The 23,706-nt window shown below is 36.1% G+C and overlaps 1 pseudogene; it reads left to right on the forward strand.

Moving 5' to 3' along the window:
- LOC131926128 (ornithine decarboxylase-like) overlaps positions 1-18,026 on the forward strand; it is a 36,376-nt pseudogene extending 18,350 nt beyond the window's left edge.
- Positions 18,027-23,706: the final 5,680 nt, after the last annotated feature.

The raw sequence follows: 23,706 nt of genomic DNA on the forward strand, positions 1-23,706 counted from the left end.
ACCACTGATATTGAGAGTTATCAATGGCCAATGACTGTTGATTCATGTAATTTTTGCTGGTGGTGGTGGTTGTGGTTGTGTGTATGTGAGTCTCTCTCTCTCTCTCTCTCTCTCTCTCTCTCTCTCTCTCTCTTCTCTCTCTTTCTCTCTCTCTCTCTCTGTATGTGTGTGTGTGTGTGTGTGTGTGTGTGTATGTGTGTGTGTGTGTGTGTGTGAGTGTGTGCATGCTTCCCTTGTTTCAATTTTGCTGGTGTGAGATTATTTATTTTCACTGTTTTCATGGATGTAATTATCCTCATTATCTTCAAGTTTTCTTTCTAGCACCTCCTGTATGGCCTGATTTGTAGGTAGATATTGCTTAAATTTGACTTTATCATGAAATATCTTAAGGCCCAATCCACAAGAAGGAATCCATACTGATACTACTTGGGTAACCAATAACCAGAGTCTGTACAGTTCAGAGTCCTAGAGTAAAACCAAACACTGCTAGTCTAAATAAATGATTGAGTAAATAAATAGAAACATTCCTAAAGATAGTATGATGAATGCCTTATCCAGTCATGGTCAGAGAGGCTTCTCCTGGAAGCAGATCAGAAGAGATCCAGAGACCCACAGCCAGACATTATGTGGAGAGAGAGTCTAAATTGGAGATTTCTATCAAATTCCTCCCCTCAATGTTCAGGAAATCCCATGGAAGAGGAGGAAGAATGAATATCAGAGTCAGAGGGTGTAGAGAACACAGGGAACCCAAAGCCCTCTGAATCAACTAAGCAAAGAGCATTTGAGCTCATAGAGACTGAAGCAGCATGTACAGGGCCTACATGGGTTCACACCAGGCCCTCTGTGCATGTATTTTAGCTATTAGCTTACTATTTGTAGGGACTTCTGACTGTGAGAAGGTGCTGATTTCAGACTCTTGTGCTTGCTCTTAGGACTCTTTTCCTCCTGTGGGTTGCTGTGTGTAACTTTGATATGACAGTTTTTGCTTCATTCTACTATATTTTCTTTTGACATGTGGGTTTTTATCTCTTAGAACCCTGTTCTTTTCACTTGAGAGACAGTAATAGATTGGATCCAGAGAGGAGGGGGGATAGCAAGAAACTGGGAGAAGTAGAGAGAAGGGAAACTATAATCAGGGCATATTGTATGAGAAAAGAACCTATTTTCAAAAAAAAAAAGGCAAAGGCAAACTTCATAAAGAAAAGTATATTTTTAACTATATGATGAAAACTAAAAAGAAGTCATAACAGTTTAAGTTTACAGTTAAATCAAAGTTCTCAGTATACATGAAATCATATACTTTAAAATTATTAGGATGACAATGTCTTTGAATAATTCATAGAGATACAAAGACACTTCATGATCACGTGTTGAAATTAATTTTTGCTCCAAAGTCAAATAATGGCAAAACAATGTTCTCTGACTTGTAAGGGCCAGTTACTGTATTCTAATAGCTCAAATGCTATCATGAAGCTTAAATTGTCAACTGTAAATGAAAAATATCAGAATAACAATGTATTCAGGCATTATATTTTTTTCAAATAATTTCAATATGAATATCAAGAATATTATTGAAAAATATTTTGCTATCAACCTACACTAAGATTCTGCAAAGTGTTTGTTAATGCTAAAACAGGCCCCCAGACTTTAGTAGGCCCCAAGGCCTTAGCACAACTGATGTCGTGATGTAAGTGCCATTCAAGCCTTAGAATCCAGGATGTAGATAGTTAGCAATACCTGCTGAAAAGAGAACAAAGTCATTATCCATCAAAGTCTATAGCCCTAAATGCAGTAAATTTTCTTTTTGGCTTCTGTAGCTCCACTCTTGTCAAACTGTTTTAGTTAATTGAGATGTGTCAACTTAGGATGAGATTTTTTTGTTCTTAAAATTTCACTCTGAGTAAGGCTAGGGACTATACTCAGTCCCAAAAACCCAGTGTAGTCACTGGCCAGCTAATACTTTCTATTGGCCTGAACCCATGTCTGAGTAATCTTCTCTGGTGGATAATCAACAAAATTAACACCTGTAAAGAATTTCAAAAATTGTATACAGTTTGGAGAACAAAAAATAATTAGGAAGAATTTTTTAAAAAGCTTCACTGATACATTTAATAGAGAGAAATGTGAAAAATAGGAAGATAAGAGAATTTGAATTCTCATTAATAACCTTCTTAGAATGATTGGATTAAAGCCTGATGGTAAGGTTTTATAATGATCCCCTAGAAAGGACAATTATGTGCTTGGACTTTTTGCTAAATTGTTAAGAAATTCTTTTCACAGGGTCATCTATGTAAACTATTTTCTGTGGTATGTCTCTTGTTGCATTAGAAAATTTTATTAATACTTCAGGGTATCTCCATGATGAATTAATGAGGACATATTTATATGAATACGTAACTATAATATAATCCCTTTGCTGGTAAGAGTTCAGGAGCACAGCATTCTCTATAAAGTGATTTGGAGTTGGTAAATAAAAAACAATTTGCTGTAGCTACTTCAGCACATAGAGCACCAGCTGTTGGATCACCCTTTATGATCAAAAGTCAAACTCTCTATGACATTTTCCTTGTCGTTCTTCATGTCTATAAATCTGACTAAAATAACATAGAAGGAAGAAGAATATGACAGGAGCTATGCATAGGGCAATTTTAAGGATAAGCAATCATACTTTATATCAATAATATGCAATATGTAAGGGAGATTCCTTTCTATAGATGCCGGAAAGTGAATTACAAACCAGAGGACTGTAGCTGAAGTTTTGCTTTGTCCCGGCCTGCTGGTGATCAGGACAAATCTCTCCCACTCACGTCCCTCAGATAAACACACAGAGGCTTATATTAATTATAACTGCATGGCCATAGCTCAGTCCTTTTGCTAGCTAGCTCTTATATCTTAAATTAGCCCATAACTATTAATCTACATTATCACCACATGTTCTGTGGCTTTACCTGCATCTCATATGTTGTTCCTTGGGCATCTCGCTGGTGTCTCTTTTCTCTTCTTGTCTATCTGTTTGGATTTTCCACCTGCCTCTAAGCTGCCTTGCCATAGGCCAAATGGATTTATTTATCAACCAATCAGAGCAACATATTTTCACAGCACACAGAAAGACATTTCCCCATCAGGATACTTGTCCAGTCTCACATAACCAGTATACTAGAGCAAAAAATGAACACTACAGTCAGTTTATTTAATTTTTTTTTAATTTATGTTTTTACTTTGTGCTAAGGATTAAATACAGTGGTTTGTGCACATCAGGTAAGCACTTTATCAATTCCCTATAATACATTTCTATTATCTATTCTCTTTTATTGTTGAATGTCTCTTACTTATGTAAAAATCTAAGGACATATGGCTGGCTGGATTGCTGGGGTCTGAGGACTGCAACATATGTATGCCAATTCTTTTTGAAAGGTACGGATAACCATCTCTGAGAATAACCAAAGCTCCAGGTCATTTTGGGTCCTCTGTTGTTCTTTCATCTACCACAAAACATCTAGGTGTGATACTGAATCGCATCAGGGACACTGTCCCCTGAAGGATATTTAAACAGGGTACCTGCCTTGGTTTCCCTCAATCATTAAAATCAAAGGTGAGCCTGCTTCTAAATTCTGTCTGGAATGCCGTCAGTCACCTCTCAGTCTATCAAATATCCTGGCGAGTTTCATATATTTACTCTAGTAGGCTGTAAATTCAAGTTTTTCCCCTCTGCAACAATCTGTTATTGAGCTCTGCAACAGTGTACCAGCATGGAAGAGGATAAAGGCATATAACTGTTTCTGAATTTGCGTTTCTAAACTAACATTATCCGCTTGAGTCTACATGAGATTCTGTTTAAAACAGACAGAATGATCCCATCCAAAACAAGCACCAGCATTAATTACATTTGTTTTCAGACAGATCTTAAGATTATTCCTGCTCCTCTCACACTTTCTATGGAACCTCTGGATTATCATGCTAAGTGTTTAGTAAAGATGAAATTTCCATTATCTGTCTTGATAAAATATAGCCGTAAGTGTGCTCTAAATTTCATAATGTATATAGAATCAAGGAAAATGGGGTCTATGATAACATTTCTTTTAAGTAGAATGATTATATACTTAGCACATTCACCAACTCTGATAAAAGAAAACATTTCTTTATAACCCATGTTACCCTTTATCTAACAGAAAGCAGAATTGAAACTGTGAAACTAAAACAGTTTCTGCCTTAACTATGTGGGATACAAATTTATGCACAAGCAAAACTACTCATGATTATACTTAAAAGTTTATTTTTTTTTTCCATTTTGCTTTATCAACCTCAGTAAACAAAGATAAAAAACTTTACATTTTGCCAGAATGTGGAACACAAATGGTGGTGATGGTAGAAAATACATGATTGGCATCTAATTCAGCTCCCATTGAGTATCAGGTGATGCTGGATTATGGGTACAACGGCCACAACTCTCATGTCACATACTATATACAAAAACTGCAATAATGAGGCTATCAAGTGGGAAAATGAGACTTTGAGGGTATTTTATAGGTTCATGTTTTCTGATAGAACAATATTGTTCAAGAGAAATTAGTAATGGTGCCTATGCTTCTTAGATTTCATTGTCAACTTGATAAAATGTTATAATCACCTGTGAGGGGTGCTTCTTTGAATGCCTTTGAGGGATTTCCTTGTTAGCTGATGTGAGAAGACTCACCTTTGTTGTGTGCAGTACTGTTCTCCAGCAGGAGATCCTAGAGTACATAAAATGGAAAACACAGTCTGGCCTCTTTCCATTCATTGCTCCCTGGTTTCTCCATGTGGATGTGCTGTGTTTACCTGCTTCAAACTCCTTGACTTCCCTGTCATAATATACCGCACTGTGTGTGAATGGTGAGTCAAAATAAACAGTTCCTCCATTGAGTTGTTTCTGTCAGGGTATTCTAGTGCACCAATGGGAAAAGAAACTTAAATACAAATTATTATTAAGAAGTTGGTCCAGCCAGGTGGTGGTAGCACATGCCTTTAATCCCAGCACCCAGGGAGGTAGAACCAGGCAGATCTCTGTGAGTTCGAGGCCAGCCTGGTCTACAGAGTGAGAACTAGAACAGGCACCGAAACTACACAGAGAAACCTTGTCTTGAGAAACCAAAAGAAGAAGAAGAAGAAGAAGAAGGAGGAGGAGGAGGAGGAGGAGGAGGAGGAGGAGGAGGAGGAGGAGGAGGAGGAGAAGGAGAAGGAGGAGAAGAAATTGGGAAGTTGGTCGATGACTATGATAATCCATGTGACACTTAAGCTATTGGGCATGTTTTGTGGGAGAGTTTAAGACTGTGGTAGAGAAAACAGCTGGATACCATAAATAGAGCTTTATAGAATGTGTTGGTGGTGCTTGAAAGACAAGAATGATGAGGGAAATGAATGCAGCAGAGGCCTTAGCTAGTGACATCTCAAGGGGGAACAAGTATCTACCAGAAGCTAAGCTAGGTGACATTCATGTGAAATTACTGACAACAATCTGGCTTCATTCTGTCCATGTCCCCAAAACCTGGAGGTATCTGAAATAAAAGAATGGGAACTAGTTTGTTTAGAGAAGGCAGTTTTAAAACAGCAGAGCTCTGGCCTATGCAGGGACAATTTGCTCAGCCTGGATGAAGGGAGGAGGGGACTGGACCTGCCTCCACTGAATCTAACAGGCTGAGCTGAATCCCCAGGGGAGTCCTTTCCCTGGAGAAGATGGGAATGGGTAGGTGGGCTGGGGGGAGGGTGGGAAGTGGGCGGGAGGAGGGAGGACAAGGGAATCTGTGGCTGATATGTAAAATTAAATTAAATTATATATATAAAAAAACAAAACAGCAGAGCTCATGGGCTGGCACTAAAGATCTAAGCACCTCTCAAAAGAAGCTTTCTGTTTTGCATCAGGTCAACAGGGATGCTGTTTTCAGAGAAGAACTCCAGCACTTGGAAGAGCTATCTTATGAAGATTCTGATTTATCAAAGACAGAAAATATAATGTGATGCAGTTCCCTGATCTGTGAAAGCATATACCTAGAAAAGTGTTTCTCTTGGGTCAGCACACAGAAGCTGAATCAACTGTGGTCCAAAGAAACTAGATTTTATCTTAAATTATAATTAACTAGGCAGTGTTGTCCATGTGGCACTGATTTTATACACCTAGGAATTACCTGGTTTTTAGGACCCCATTGCCCCATAATATTAGGTACAGCTACAGTCATGTTATGTATAGAAAGGTCAGAGTCCATTCAGAGAAGCTTGGAGAGGTCATTGTATGAAGCTGTGAAGATGAAGTCTCAGCTAGAGTAGAGAGTAGAGGATATTGACGAATGTCAGGGTTATGTGACATGGCTTTTAGACGTGTTACTAGCATTGGAATTGAGCTGGAACAGAATAGAAATTATGTCTGCTACAGGAAGCCAAGCAGGAGATATGAGACTACTTAAGCATTTAAGAATCCAGTTGGTTACATTATAGTCACAGATACTGAACAGGGAACTGCAAGAATTTGCTCTTGCCCTGCTGAAGTTTCATTAAGTTTTGATGTTACTGTACTTCCATTATTTCATTTTAACATGAGAATATTTACTCCATATTTTTTCTGTTTTGGAAATATGTAACTAAGATTTTGTTTTCAGTTTTGTTGTTGGTATTTTTCTTTTTTCTTAATTTTTCCTTTAATAGGAGCACACAGTTCAAAGACTTTGGACTTTTAAAGTGTTAACATTTTAAACACTATGTGTATTGTTATAACATGGTTATATAGTTATAAGCCTACAGGAACAAGAGGTGGAAGGTTATGGTAAAGAAATTATGCAATTGAATGTCAAGTTGACAAAGGATAAAAAACAGTGGCTAGTATTAATTGTCAAATTTAAAAAAAGAAATTGAGTCACCTGAAATATAGGGCTCTGAAATATTTGTGGGTGATAATATTAATTAATTATTTGATGTGGGAAGAACTATCTTTATTGTGAATGAGTCCATTCCATGGCAAGGAGAGAGTTAGATGTGGTCTAGAATCCAGGTATTTGTTACTGTTTTCTGGATTTTGTATTGGCTGTTTCCAGCTTTGTCAAGCTCCTGACACTTGGTCTTTCTCACCATGAGAGACATTTGAGGGTCAGTATGGAATTCTAACACAGCAGAATCTTCCTAGAATATATGCACACATGAAGGAGACCTAAATGAAATTACCAAATAATGGGAGAGACAGGGTCCTAACTGGAAATTCCTTGTCAGTAAATGAAACATTGTTGTTGTTTTTTTTTTTTTTTCTCTTTTAGGGGCCTGCCACCCAGCTCCCAAATAAATCACACACAGAGGCTTATTCTTAATGATAAATGCCAAGTTTTAGCTTAGCTTGTTTCTTCCCAGCTTTTCTTAATTTTAAATTATTCCATCTATCTTTTTCTTCTGGGATTTTTCCTTTTCTTACTTCTATTTATCTTACTTTTACTCTTACTTCATGGCTGGCTGTGCTGCTGAGTGAGTGGTCCCTGGCCTCCTCCTCTCCTTGTTCTCTTGCCAGTTCTTCTTTTCCTTCCAGATTTCTCCATCTACTTATTCTCTCTGTCTGCCAGCCCTGCCTATCTTTTTTCTTGTCTTGCTAATAGCCATTTAGTTCTTTATTAAATCAGGTAGGTGTTTTAGACAGGCAGAGTAACACAGATTCACAAAGTTAAACAAATGCAACATAAAAGAATGCAACACATCTTTGCATCATTAAACAAATGTTCCATAGCATAAACATATATAACACATCTTAAAATTCTACAATATTTTGTCTAAATAAAAAGAAATGTTTTAACTTTAACATAGGAAAACTATACACAACCATAACAGTTATCAAGTAAGAATTAATTTACAACATTCTATTTGTAATTAGCATATTTACTGAAAATAATGCATTATCTATTATATCTTAGTGAATCAAAAAATTTACACCTAATTTACTTTCTGTCTTAACTAAGGAAAATTGCAGTTATAACTATCTAGTCTTCAACTCCATCAAAGACCCAGGATGCAATAGTATCTAACAACACAGACATTTGGCTGCCTGGGCAGTCACCAAAAATTCCTCTGCAATGTTGGGGCATTCATCCTTAGCCTACAGGCCGAGAGCATTTGGCTAACTTTTCAGTGAAGCAGGAAAGTTGGAGGACTGTCCTGTCTTATTTTGGCAAAGTTCAACTATCTTTTTCCTGTGTGTCCTGCAGGTACAGTCTGCAAAGCACATTGTCAGCCGTCAAAGGCAAGAGAGGTTTCTTTATCCAGTGGCTACCCTTGCCACAATAAAAGCAAACTCCATAAGGAATGTCTTCAGTGCCCATCATCTCTGAAGTAAATTGGTACTACCAGATGCAGATGTGTCTCATTGTCATGATAAACCTTAAAAAACGTTTTAAATACTATATTCTATAGGCCTTTGAAGTGTTTAAAGATCATTTATCTATCTAAAACATACCTATTTAAACTTGAAAACATACTTAATGTGACTATAAGTTTAATTATTATACATTAACTACTAACTTCACTTCTTATTTATACACTCATTTTACATGAACTGCATTAAGTACAATATCCCAAACAAGAGTAAATATATGTAATATATATATATATTATATATATATAAAATATACAGTGTAACAAAATTAACTTTAAATGTGTATCAATATACAAACATCTATGCCAATGCAAAATGCTTGAGATTAATAGTTGTTCTTTTTAATTTAAAGTAAATTCAATAATCTACCCTTTTATCTTATCATTCCTATATTCCCCTAAATGATAACAAACATTCATAACCCACCTAATGACCAAACGCCTCCCACACCCCTCTTGGGTTTGTGGACATTGTATTCTCCAACTGCTTCCTGCTGTCGGTAGCCAATAGAAAATGAACTGACAGGAGTCTCTGGAGGTTCCTTGTCTCAAATACTCTGTCAATGTTTAATTTTGTATTTGTTTATCTTATTATATTTTATTATTATCCCTTAGAAGCTAGTTTGTTGTGTATTGAAAGACAGAAACAGGGTAGATCCATATGGGATGGGAAGTGGGGAGAAACTAGTGGTCATCGAGGATAAGGAAACTATAATCAGGATATATTATCTCTCTATATATTAAATAGATAATATAATACAATAGATAAAAATCTATTTCATAAAAGAAAATGGAATTGTATTTTTAATATTTAAATGTTTTTTATGTAGAAAATATTTTTAGTTGATAGCTATTAAAACAGGTTTCTGGCTTGACCAGAACTGAATGGTTTACCTATATGTACAATTATCAATCTAGTGAATAAAAATACCATTTGAATTAAATTTAAGCATCAGTGTTATAATGGGGAAAATTGTGATTGAAATGTCAAGACTGTATATTCTGTCTTGACTAAGGGATCAAGAAAACCTTGAAGGAGGCAGGATGCTAAATGGAAATGTAGGTAAAAGTCATACAACTGAAAATGGGGCTAAAATGTGCCAAAGCACAGGGTTTAAAGTCAGCAAAATGTAACAAAAATGTTTAGTTGCAGAGAGTGTTAATGAAGGGCCAGGTACATTTTATTGCATCTACGCAAATTTTAAAGGCATAAGGCTCTTTCTATATAGTTGGGGAAATAAAAACTTTTTTTTGTTGTTTTTAACTTTGTTTCCTTTTCTTAAAATTAACAATGCCTTTCACAACAACAGAAAGTGCCTAAGGTTCAATGTGTATTGTACTGCCTGGTGGATTCTATAAATACTTTCTCAGCTGCAAAGATGAAGAAAGCATGCAATCAATTGTAGTGTGAGTCTCTATGCAGTTTCTTTAACGACAGTAACAACAGCAGCAACAAAAGTATTCTCTTTTTCTTTTGTTTTCTTTTGAGACAGTGTCCTGGGTATCTCAGACTGGGCTTGAACTTGGTATGAAGCTCAGGAAGACCTTGAACTTTTAATCATCAGTACTCTCTGACTTCCTGGTGTTGGGATCACAGACACGTGCCACTATACTCAGTATAATGCAAAGCCAGTTATAGAACCCAGATTCCCTGCATTCTAGACAAGGTCTCTACAAATGAAGCTGATTCTCAGTACCTGTAGGTATATTTTTTTGCTTGTCTCTTAAATTATTAAGTGAGCATATTTCACATAAGTGATGTGCAGATACAGATACTCATGTCTTATACACACTGTATGAGGAAGTGGAAGGTTATTTTTTTTATTGAGATAAAAGTCTACTGTTGAGCTGTGAAAACAACATACCCCGAGAACTGCCTGTTTGTGTTTCCTGTAGTTGCAGTCTGAAATTCAAGCAAGGCACTCTCATAGCAATTGGTTATTATTACATGTTTTGGTGACATCGTAACTTTCACCGAACGAAAACAAAGAAACCAACAAATAAAGAGCACTGACAAATTCATTGCATACAACAGAATAGGTTAATACACTGGTACAGCTAAGCAGAAATTTCCAGTGTGCTGACCCATAACTATATCCAGTGCTCCTTAGGCCAGACTTCATAAACCTCCTCCTTTCAGCTCAATCTTCAAACCTGAGTGAGTCATATAAAAAGTAAGCAAGATAATGTTGGAAGGTATACAGCCCCATGATCAGAATAAGAACGGCTCTCTAATAAATTAAATAATTCTAACAAATCTTTCTCAGAATTAGTCATCATTAAGAAATGACCAAATGAAGCTGAGTGGTGGTGGCACATGCATTTAATCCCAGCACTTGGGAGGCAGGGGTGGAGGATCTTTGTGAGTTCAAGGCCAGCTTGGGCTACAGAGTGAATTCCAGGAAAGGCTCAAAGCTACACAGAGAAACCCTGTCTCGAAAAACAAAAAAAAAAAAAAAAAAATGACCAAATGAACTTTGTATTTTAAGTACCCTTTGCTTATGTGGTTTTTTTAACACCATGCATAGAGACAAAACCAAGTAATATCAGTAAGCAGATCTCTTTTTTTTAAGTCTATTTAGAGTTTAATTTTGGCATCTTCAGCAAGTTATGATTGTTGACAATACTAACTACTAACCTAAACAGGGGAATATGTTACAACTAAAATAGCTTGTCTATGAAATTCACACTTTTTAACTGAGTTCTTTTCTATTTGCATTTTCTCTGATAGTTAACTTGTTATACATGCTTTCTATCTTTTTGTAACTTTCTAAGTTTTGGATGCTAGGGTGTCTCTTATTCTACATTTTAATTTTTTTAAACAGTTCTCAAAACTTCATTTTCTACTGTATAGCATATGTAAGATTATTAAACTTCTGATTTTCTCACAATAATACTCATTTGAAAAATATTACTTCTAAATTTATGGTTGGTCCGTTTTTCAGTTCCAGTGTTTGTCGTTCTACCATCTATTTTAAATGCTTGGACTTAGTATTAGGCTTGCCAACATGCTATCTTATGTTTTTCTGAGTCTGTTGCATATTTATATCATTACTTTATTGCTGCTACTACCATCACATAATAGTGATTTTGCAGTTACTTTTATTGTTTAATTTGTTAACTTTAAGCCCTTATGTGAGAATTCCACACATGTAAATAATTAAATAATGTGTTTTAATTAAGTTTAGTCCCCCATTCTCCCATGTCCAATTCACTCCATTCTCACTCCATTCACTTTCTTTCCTAATGTATGTCTTTAGTTTTGTGTGTTTAATTGATTGTTTTGCTTTAGATTCACTGAGTCCATTTTGTATGCTCAGTAATTGCATGAGTGTATAGCCATCTTCTGAAGCACAGGCTCAGTTCACAACCCCAAGAACAACTGCCAAATGCCAATATGTCCTCATCTAAGAGTGAAAATTCAGGGACCCCTTCCCTATCCATAGTATAATTTTGTCTCACTTGATCTTGCGTGAGTCTGGGTAGTTAGTCACAACTGCTGAGCATGTCTGAATAAACATGTCTTATAGTCGTCCTCCACAACCTCCACTCTTATTATCTTTTTACCCCTTCTTCTGGGATGTCGCCTGAGTCTTGGGGGGAAGGAGACATCAATTCAACAAAGAAGCAGGACACAAGGATAATAAAAATCTTCACTATTTTATATCAGACAGTATATGGTTGTGTAGATGAGAGAAAGAACTAAAAAATGCTAAACATCAAGGAAAACTGCCCATTGAAAATTGAAGCGTGACTTCACGCGTGTAGTTTCTGGTGTTCTTAGGAGACACAATCTCACAGTGAACTCTACGTTCCTCCACAACTTACAATCTTTCTGCCCCGTTTTTGCTGTGATCCCAGAGCCTTAGCTGTGGGTGCTGTATTGTAGATGTAGCCACTGAGAGTAGTCTCTGCTCCAAGGAGACAATTAGTTTAAAAAAAGGCCATGATTAGGAAGAGAACATGAAAATATATAAGAGATGGCTAAGAGGGAGGAAAAGAAGAAGAAAATAATATAACCATATCATAATCTCAAAAATTAAAAGAAATAATTGAAACAATTGAGATGTGGTACTAAAGAATTCTCAAAAGAGAAATGAAAATGGCTAAGAATGTATGTTAAAATTTTAAAAGTTCAGCATCATTAGCCATAGGGCAAATGCAACTTAAAACTATTTTCAGATTTTGTCTCTATCCAGATGGAATGATCAAGAGTATGCAAACAGCTGACAACAAAGTCCAGTGATGATATGAGGAAAGTGATCACTGTTAGTGGGATTACACACTGCTATAGCCACTTCAGACATCAGTGTGGAGTCTCCTCAAAAACCTAGAAAAAGCTTTACCATATGACTCAACTATACCACTGCTGTGCACATACCAGAAGACCAAATATCTACATGCACACTGGTTCATCTAAGTGTGCTGTTTCTCTGTCTAGAGAACAACAAAAAACTGTTAATGATAACAGCCTTGATGTTTATCAACTAAAAAAATGGAGTCCAGATGGATACAGATAAAAGAACACACCTAAGGCTCAGAGAACATTGTGGAAGAAAGATTGTAAGAGCCAAAGATCAGGTATTTTGCTGTGAAATTGTGTCTCCTAGTAACATCAGAAGCTACACCTATAAATTTTATGAGCATGACCACGAAAGAGTGAACTGAACAAGGACTCTATGAATAAACACGCAAAGCTGTGTGGGAAGATTCCATGAGGCCTCAATTATACACAAAGTACTACAGGCAATTGAATAAAGCTGAGAGTTGAAAAATGGTCCCCCCAGTGAAGAGCACATCAATTAGTTGTCTGGTGCCAAATGGTCAGCTATGAATGAATTCATACAAATTACATTATATGAATTCAATCGGTTTTATTTGATAATATATTTATATGTACAAATACAGATATACATGCAATAACAATTGATGAAAAAGAGATCATTAATTTGCAGGAGAGCAAGGAGCAGTATATGAAAGGGTTTGGAGGGAGGAAAGGTAAGGGAGAAAGGTTGTAATTAAAATGCAATCTCAAAAATAAATATAGTAATTCAAGAAGTGGTTCTTATAAACTATGGATGTGTAAAAAATATTATGTAATTCTCAGGTAAATAATTAATCTGGGAATAATCATGCTCAATGTGGTCAGCTAGGCACAGAAAGAAAAAGACTACTTGTTTTACCCATATGTATACCCTAACTTTGAATCTTCAGAAACGTATTTGATTTGGAAACTTCACAGAAGTCAAGAGTCATAGGTGTATTTCAAACAAAGGAGGACTGAACGTAAGTGCTATGAGCGGGGAAATGTGCCAAAATGGAGCAAGAAGAGTTCTATGTAGTGGAAGATGGGAGGGCAAGACACAAGACAGAGAATGGGGAGGGACAACTAACACTAAATACTAACAAAAATCAACTATTCTAGAAGCTTCATGAAATATATACTTACACATACATAAAAGAGTCTAAGTGAAGTTATCTATAATGGAGGTGAGGGCACAGTGCTTCCTTCAGATAACATAGGCTGTCAAAAACCAAAAAAAACAAATAAACAACCACACCAACAAAAGAACTGAATGTCATGGAGCAGTTAAATTGTCTGAGATGCTCATCGGTGTTGTTCCACAGGCCCACCCAAATATTAAAAGCTACTGTCATTGCTCTTGGTTACCCTCCACAACTTAATGTTAAACTTCCATTGCTGAAGATACCTCACAGTTGCCTAACCAAATGTAGAAAAATCAAGCTGGTACCTACCTAAAAGTTACACCACTACTGGCTGGCTTTTATAGTGTTGGAAGTTGGTAATCATGTCACTGGGAGAAAAAAAGCAATCAACAGTCTTCCTCAGCCGTGAACCCTGTGAGCTAAAGTTAGGCAATACATAGCTGGTCAAAAAAAAAAATCTGTGTCTAGACAGGCAATAGGACCTAGGAGAAGTGTACTACAAATACTCTTCTAAATGGATAAAGCATTAAATTATCACCTAAGCAAGTGTTATATAGTTAGAACATCTCTCAGGCCTCACCAAAGAAGTTTATTTTTGCAGTAGGTGGTGATTAATATAAAGACCATGCCTGGTTAATGTACAATTGGGATCTGTACTTTCTTATTTTCAAATTTGAGTTCTACTATACAAAATTGCTAAGTATTTTGCTTGGTACTGCTTTGTACTCTTGGCAGGAAATATTTTGTTCAGGATATATTCCTTAGAGAATCTACTAAGTTTTTTTTCTAGTTCCAGACACTCACTGTGTTTCAGCTTATGAATGTCTCCAAAGAGGCCTCCTTTCATATCTGTTGTATTCAATACTTTCACTTTAGGTACAAATTATTTCATTCAATTTTATGAAATCATATTTCTTATTTCTTTTCATCATTCAAATTTCATATTCAAAGAGGTTTATATTGCATTGTATCATAAACCTAATACTAATAGACAACATTACTTTGTTCTTTTCCCAAATTTTAGAGTGATATGAAAAAAAGATATTTTATTTAATATCATTTTGTACTATTCATATGATAAAAATGTTTAGAATTTAAATATTTTTTTATTTTTCATCAAAATGTTATTAATAAGAAAATTCCCATTTATTTCAATAATGTTTTTAAATAGAATGCTGTTTCTTTCTTGCCGTCATTCTCCTACAGCCCTTTGTTTAATGAGAATAATAGGTGCTTCAATTTTCATTTTAACTTGTTCTTAACATTAACATGTACATTTTACTTGTATGTGTGCATGGGTGGGGGCTGTGTACACATATGGTTGCATCTATCCACATTTGTGTGAGTATGGAGGTCAATGATTGATGCTTAGTGTCTTCCTCTATCTCTCCCCACCTTAATTCATGACAGGATTTCTCAGTGAAGATGGAGTCCTCTACGTCAGAGAGGCCCGCTGGCCAGTCAGCCTCAAGGATAGGCCTGTCTCTATTCCCCATTTCTTCACAACCACACAGCATTGAGCAGGCTACTAGTTAGGTGCTGGGAGTCTGAAATCATGTCATCATGGTTGTGCAACAAGCACTTTACTTTCTGATCCATCTCCCTAGCCCCACAGTGAGTATTCTATTGCAGAGAATACATTTTAATATCAACTTTGACGTTTTCTCTATCAGCTGCCCTGCTTGTCAAAAACTTCCTCTTCTGAATTTGTTGTTTCTCAAAGAGTTAGTGAACCTGATTTTTCAGAGAGTTTCTGGAATAAACACCCATTGACCTCAGTCCTTCAAAGTGTCAGCTTGCACCATTAGCATGTAATTCTTTCCAGGGAACTGACAAAGAAGACACACTCTGCAGCTGTGGGTAGTGCATTAGGTTATATAGATAGTGGAAGAGGCCAAGTGTCACATCTTTTTCCAGCTTTTAAATTACTGGGCCCTTCCCATCATACTGATGAAGTTTTGTTGCCTTTCTTGCACTTCTATCATTTGTGCTTGGAGACCCAGCGATTTCTTCGCGTGATTTAGCTTTCAGTATTATGGTGAATTCTAATAGGCTTTTCCTACTGACCATTCCATTTCTTCAGGACTGTGTTGAGCTTTGTTTGTAGAACCCCTGCTGCCCAAGTCTCTCGGTCATAGAGCAAGGAGGACTTCAATGGCCTGAGGTGTCACAGTGCTGCCTTTTCAATGCCTGGAGTCTCCTGGGCCTGGGCCTCCTCCTGCTCCTTTGCTTTGTGCTCTGATCATCACTGAAACTGGAATTGCTTCTGGACTGTTTTTCACTTTCATGTGAGATTTATTTTTTCTTTTTCTCTGCAATGGAATGTTTGGTTCCTTTTCCCTTGGCAATTATAAATTTTATGTTCCAAGAATCTGTCAAAATGTCTTGAATCCCAATACTATTCTTTTCTATGTGGTCATACTATAAATACTTTATCTGTAAAATGAGTGGTGTTTTATTCTTGTATATCCATTGTATATAGTGATGGGTTTCATAAGCACATTTTCATATAAGTATACTATGTACATTAATGACATTTACCCCATGATCTTTTCCACCCTCTACCTCCTGCTATCCCTGTTTATTACCACAGTTTCTCTTCTTCTACCATGACTATAAATTAATAAGATTTTATAAATCTATATAGTATCTAGTATCAACAAATGACAGATAACATGTGGTATTTTCTGCTTCTGATTTACTTTGCCTAATATGAGGTACTTCAATAGTGTCCATGTTCCTGAAAATGTTAGGACCCTGGAGAAATCCCACAAAAGACCAACATCCACATATACAATCAATAAAACTGTTTATTATTCCAGCATGCTAGGGCCTGCCATTCCACACAATGACAAGATTGTGAAGACCCTGAGAAGGACATGTGAATTCCTTTTAGGCATAGCCAAAGGAAAGTCCTAAGGCAGTTAGGTCACTCTAGTTGTAATTGGCTTAAGCAAATGGCAATCATATCAGTACATTGTAATTGGCCAGGGCTAGTTAGAGGCTGGTCAGTGATGATAGGTGAATGTCTTTCAGTGAATATGTGTTGCTCTGATTGGTTGACAAATAAAGCTATTTGGCCTATGGCAAGGTAGCTTAGAGGCAGGCAGAAAATTCAAAGGGAGAGACAAGAAGAAGGTGGGGAGAGATACCAGCGACTGGCCAAGGAGCAACATGTAATGGGACACAGGTAAAGCCACGGAACATGTGGTGATACATAGATTAATAGTAATGGGCTGATTTATGATATAAGAGCTAGGTAGCAAGAAGCTTGCTATACAGTTATAATTAATATTATGGCTATACAGTTATAATTAATATAAACCTCTGTGTGTTTACTTGGGGGATGTGATTGGGAGACATTTGTCCCAACCGCTAGCAGGCCGGGACAAAGGAAATCTTCTAACTGCAGGTCAGGGCTACAGTTTTCCATTTTGGGGCAGGCCTGAACAAGTCCCAGGCTTTGTCCTTGAGCTGCTATGGAGGCTGGCTGGGCTAGGACATAATGACTATGGGGGCTGGCTCAGTGGCCCAAGCTTGGTGTATCCTATCTCCCTTGCCCCTGTGGTCAAGCAAATCAGTGATTAATTGTCCTTTGTTCTGCACAAGTACTTTCCAGCACACTCTGGAGTAAGAGCCATAGGTGAGTCAGGCAGATACTATGTCATGTCAGCTTTCACACTGGCAGTCAATATCATTGCCAAAAAATAGTATGGAAAGAGCAGACTGGGTCTGATGATGAAGATGAGTCAAATGAGCAAACCATCATGTATTATGTGGATGACAGAGTCCATGGATCATTGAACTGCATTCTTTACGATCATGCACATGTGAAGACCCTGCTGCCGAAGAGACCCAAGCCAGATGAGAAGTATTACTCATCCAGCATCTGGGGACCAGCGTGGGATGGCCTTGATCGGATCGTCGAGCATTGTAACCTGCCTGAAATGCATGTGGGTGATTGGATGCTCTTTGAGAACATGGGTACATACACCGTTGTTGCTGCATCTACTTTCAGTGGATTCCAGAGGCCTTCCATCTACTACATAATGTCAAGGTCAATGTGGCAGCTCATCCAGAGCCATGGCTTCCCACCAGAAGTGGAGGAGCAGGATGTTGGCACTCTGCTGCCCTTGTCATGTGCCCAGGAGAGTGGGATGGACCGGCACCCAGCAGCCTGTGCTTCTGCTAGTATCAATGTGTAGATGCCATTCTTGTAGCTCTCACCTGCAAGTTTAGCTCAAATTAAGGGATTTGGGGGGGGCCATTTAACTTAATTACTGCTAGTTTTGAGATCTTTGTAAGAGTAGGGGTTGCAAGAGATGTAGAATAGAAGGCTAGGAGATGGGTCACACTTACCTATGTTCCTATGGAAACTTTGAATATTTGTTTTACATGGATTTTTATTCACTTTTCAGACATGATACTAATGTGTGCCCCTCAGCTGCTGAGCAAGCATTTGTAGCTTGTACATTTGGCAGAATGGGCCAAAAGCTAATGTTGTGACCCATTTTGAAAATAAACTATCTTGAAATTAAAAAAAAGTCCTTTGTTTGTGGCTCTTTCAGTAACTGCTTATTTAGTCCTAGGAAACTGGAATTGAGGCTGGATCTCTGAGAGGAGACTGAGCAGCCTCTTATAACATCTGCTTGGTCCTCTCCAAAAATAAAATAATAAATAAATAAATAAAAATAAAAATACAGTTTTCTTCATTGCTGCTGAACAGAACATCATAGAATTTGTGTTTTACGTTGTATTTTACTTACCCATTAGTCTATTGGCAGATTGTTGTATTCCATTAACTTCAGTAGCTGTCCCTAAAGCAACTGCTGTCCTAATTGACAGTTGCAACTCTGCATCTACCAGTAGCGGATCAGCTGCATTGGCACCAGCAACATGGGAATTCTGTTCCCTCAGGCACAGGCTCTATCAGGGTTGCTAACGAGAACTTTATCTAGATCTCTATCCCTCTATAGAACTCAGAATTCAAAGACTGAGGTGAAGTTCTGCTCTCTCAGAGAGGCTGAACAGCAAATAGCTAAACTTCTCTTCTGGCTTGCTTCTCCCAAAAAACTAAAACTCCTTTTGCTTTGCCCCCACCTAAGAACCCTAGCTACATGTAGTTCCTCCCTACCACTTCCTGTCAGCTAGTTGCTGACTCAGCCTCCTGACCCCACGTTAATTTTATTTAATCAAACAAATGTAACATGTCATTGTATCATTAAACAAATATTCTGCCACATAAATGAATGTAACACATCTTAAATTAATATTCCACAACAGCAGATGATTAAGAAAACTCCATAACTTTGCTCTGTGGGTAAGGCTGCAATACACACAGAGATTCAACTATCTCTGTGAAAATGAGTTAGAGTCCTTTGGATATTAGGGCCAGAGTGATCAGCCAGATCATACAGTAGGTCTTCTCTGAGATTTTGGTGGAAACTGCATACTGATTTCTCTAGTGATTAAGCTGGCTTACTGTCCCACAACCGTGTATAATGATGATCTTTTTTTCCATGTATCGTTTTCAGTATTTGTTGTTGTATTAGTTTAATTTAGGATATCAATTCTCAATGACAATGGGGCAAGTCGGCGTGTCCATGTAGTTTTAATATGTATTTGCATGATGACTAAGGTTGGTGAACATTTTACCATATGCTTATTAGTCAATTGTTCTTCATCTTTTGAAATTGATCTTTTATTAATCCATTTATTGTTTGGGCTTCTTTGGTTCTTGGTAGTTAGTATTATCAGTTCTTAGTTTATGTTAGATCTAGATATTAATACTTTATTGGGAATATGGCTAGCATTTTTTCTCATTTTGTAGGCTGTCTCTTAACTGTGTTGTTTATGTTCGTTGCTGTAAAAAGAAAACCCATCTAAAGCAATCCACTTCAAGTTTTGGTTTTATTCCCTGTGCTATTAGAATCCTTTCCAGAAATTTTCTTCTTATTCCCTAAATCTTAGAATGCTTACATGAATTTTTTTCTAGCATATACAGAATTTCAGATCTTACAACATGACCTTTACTTCATATGATTTTGACTGTTGAACTTGGCAAGAGATACAGTTTCACTCCTGTATATATGAATAGCCAAAATCCCTAGCACCAAGTGTTGTTTTTAACTTTCAAATATTTTAAGGAAACTAATAATTGCCCAATCTTTGAGATATCCAATCATTTTGACCTAACTACCATCAAAAATCTCCTGATCAATATTTTATCATTAAACACATTTGCATATTTTGTTTATAATATTAGAGAGGTCAGTGAAATCAATTAAAAACTTTAGAATTACACCCAAACTGTCTTTCATCTACCTTTGAAGCTTACTTGAGACTGATTCTAGAGTAACAAGTTGGAAAGTGAATATTGCTTTTCACATTTTTTTCTTTTGCTTAATTTTCATCTCTCTCTCTATTTTTTTTTTTTTTTGAGAAGGAAAGGAGGAAGCAGATAAAGGTTGACACAGACAACCTTCATGATTTCTGAGTTGTGATTAGGGCTAGTAAATGTTGACTTGGATAGTCATCAAATCCCAATGTGGGAACCCAATTAGAACTACACAAAGACAAGAAAGCTTTGCAACACCTGATGTCAACATACTGTTTATTTAGTATGCAGCTCAGTTTAGCATTACTTCACTAACCTCTATACTATTTTTTATTATATTGATATGTTACTGTTTTACTACAGGGCTCCATTATGTATTATAGTAACACTTAAAAACACTTCATAATCAAAGATACTAATACATTTTAACCTTCCTGCTTCATATTTCGAAGTATCGAAATATACAAAAGGAAATCACATTTTAAACACTAGATAGTTTGTGTTAACATAATAATGTGACAGAGTTAGGTATGCCCCTTTTTGTATATTTGAACCTACAATATTCATGCACTAATTTATAATTCTAATTGAATCTCTGATGACCTTTGCCTACCCCTTTAGTCAGTCCTTCTCTCATTTATCAGACATGCCTCCAAGATTCTATCTTTTGTTTCAAACATTCCACCATATGAAAAATCTTCTGTTATCATATTTTGATCCCATCTATCAATTACTGTTTTTTTTCTTAATTTATTATACTTTAGCATGTGAGATCTAGATTATGGAGTATCCTCATAGGAAAACCATTCCTTCATCTCTTTCACTAAGTTAGAACCCAGTGAGAAGAAAGACAGCCACCTGCGAGCCAGGATATTTATTGTCATCAGATACCAGTTAGTAAGACTATCAGTCTCTAGAAGCTGAACATCCCAGGACATGTTAATATCATCTGTGAGTTTCAATGTCCTAATTTAAAGAATGATTAGAGTAATATACTTATTGGGAATATTTCATAATAGAATCTATTAAATAGATCGAGAGCGAAAACATTGTTTTACATTAATTCTCTTTTTACCCATATACACAGCATGTATATCATTTGTTTTACTATAGATTACAAGGTCTTCTTAACAGTAACTTTGTTCTTAACAGACAGAAATTAGTAACAATATTTATCACAGGGAAGCGTAATTATCTATTATAAATGTCCTTATGAACTGCATCACTGATTTTGTACAGAAATAACTTTATAGGCTTTTATTGAAGTCCAGTCATATCACAGATACATAGAAAAAGTAAGTAAGCATGAAGGCAGATTTTCTATTAAATTAAAAATTAAAAACATCACCCTTAGAATTGTGAACTATAATCAGTTATTACGGTGCATTGCACTTGCATTGAGAATTTTCCCCAGTAAGGATGATAGTTTGAAATAGCACATCTACATAAGGTTTGAGTGCTGTACACACTTTATATTTACCAGCTTGCAAAATTATCAGCCAAACAAAGCCTACCACAGATTGCTGTTGTCCATAAAAATTCAAAAAGTACTGAATCAATGTGAGTTCCAGAAAACCTAAAGCATCAAATAGAGTACAAATCACCCAACTGCCTGGGATCAGAGAAAGCACCTGAAAGCTTATATCTGGAGCAGGGCTGCCAGCTGACACACTCTGTTGTTTTAAACAAAGCTTTTAAAAATTCATTGCTTGAACAGATCTAGCAAAACTATTTTCTGGCCAGAGTTGCTTTTCCTATTTCCTTGTCTTATGAAGTTTCATAGGATGAGTTTTAAATTACTCTGGAAATAGCTATAGGGTATCCTATTTACATCATAAACAATGTAGAGGCAGAACTCAAATGTTTGTGCCAATCTGCAAAACTATACAAACGTTTTTTGGTTTCTTTTTTTTAGTATGATGCAGTTTATATGAGAAGACATTTCTAACATGTGTAAGAAAAATATAACTTTTATTCTTCTTAAATATATTCTCTGTTTTTTGGATGGAGGGGGTGTTCTTTACCCTTTTGTGAAGCCAGGTTATTCATATTTTCTTCTCAGAATTGCAATTTTTAAATAATTACATAAAATTATCAGAAAACCTAACGCTGCCTTTATGCTGTGTAATTATATTTGTATTTATTTTATGTCACCAAACACCTAAACATTTTTCAAAAAATATATGAACGATAATATTTGCTGTTTTATTTTCTTACCAACCATCTATTTTTTGTGACATACCATGTTGGCATCATGAGCTAAAGTGCTTGAATCTTGGTGAGAATTTCTTCTTTGCCTCATTAGCTTGACTTGGAATTCAGACAAGAACATTCCTTCCAGTGGAGTCCTGCTAGATTTCAGATGCAACCCAATTATTTAGCAGATCATGATATAAAATAGGCAATATGAGTACCCTTTTAAGTGGAACTCTGCCTTCCAGATAAGAGAACAATTTTTCTTTGTGTTCTTTGTACTTTAGACTCTCAAAGCATTTGACAACAACCAGTGTCTCTAATCTGTTGAAGGAATTCTGAGTTCAGTAGTTACATAACCATAGAAATAAATGGTAAACTGAGAATGAAGAAGCACGAGGTTTTTGAGACTGTACCTTCAATTTTGCCGTGTTTATGGTACTTTAAACATCTAATTCTGCCTAAGAAGTATCAAGCAGGTTCTGGCCTTTGCTTGCATGTGGTTTTTGTTTACATAAAATTATCAGAAAACCTAAGGCTGCCTTTATGCTGTGTAATTATATTTGTATTTATATTTATGTCACCAAACACCTAAACATTTTTCTTTATTGCTTATATATTGATTCGAATTCTAATGAAACCACACCAAATGCTGTTACTTCTAAATAAAAGTTTGCTGCAAAAGTTACAGATAACATAAACTACAGACTACAATCAACAAAATACTCGCAATTTATTCTTCCTGTAAATCAAGAATGCTCTTCCTTCAGTTGTTCTATGAAGTATCAGGGAAGAGAAATGATCATCATATCTAATTTACATTATCCACTATCAATCACAAATTCTAATTACAATTACAACAAACTAGAGCTGACAAAATTTCAGTGAGCTTAAATGGTCTCGAAACCTTAAATAGTTAATTAAAATTTTAGTTGTGCTCAATACCATTGTACAACCTTAAACTTTAGAGAGTTAAGTATCTGTATGAATACTAAAGATAATATTTTAGGTTTCAACAATATTTTAAACTAACTGAATAACTGGACATGGACTTTATTCGAAAATTAAATTGTTGACTTAACCTGTTACTTTAGAAGAGTATTGTTAAAAATAATATAATCAATAATTAACTCAAAATGCATGAAAATATCATGAGACCTGTAATTTACACAAGTAACAGACACCAGTAAGTAAAAGAGTAAAATTAATTCACTGCTATTTAGACTCCATGGTGTGTTTGTGCACAGCTGAGATACAGACTGTGAGTTGCTAGTTCTTTTTTCTTTTAAAAATTACTTATTTTTTTTACTATATGTTTATTTTCTTTGTTGTACATATCTGTTCATGTACATCTG

Source organism: Peromyscus eremicus, chromosome 16_21 (assembly GCF_949786415.1).
Source record: "Peromyscus eremicus chromosome 16_21, PerEre_H2_v1, whole genome shotgun sequence".
In the NCBI taxonomy this organism is placed as follows: Eukaryota; Metazoa; Chordata; class Mammalia; order Rodentia; family Cricetidae; genus Peromyscus; species Peromyscus eremicus.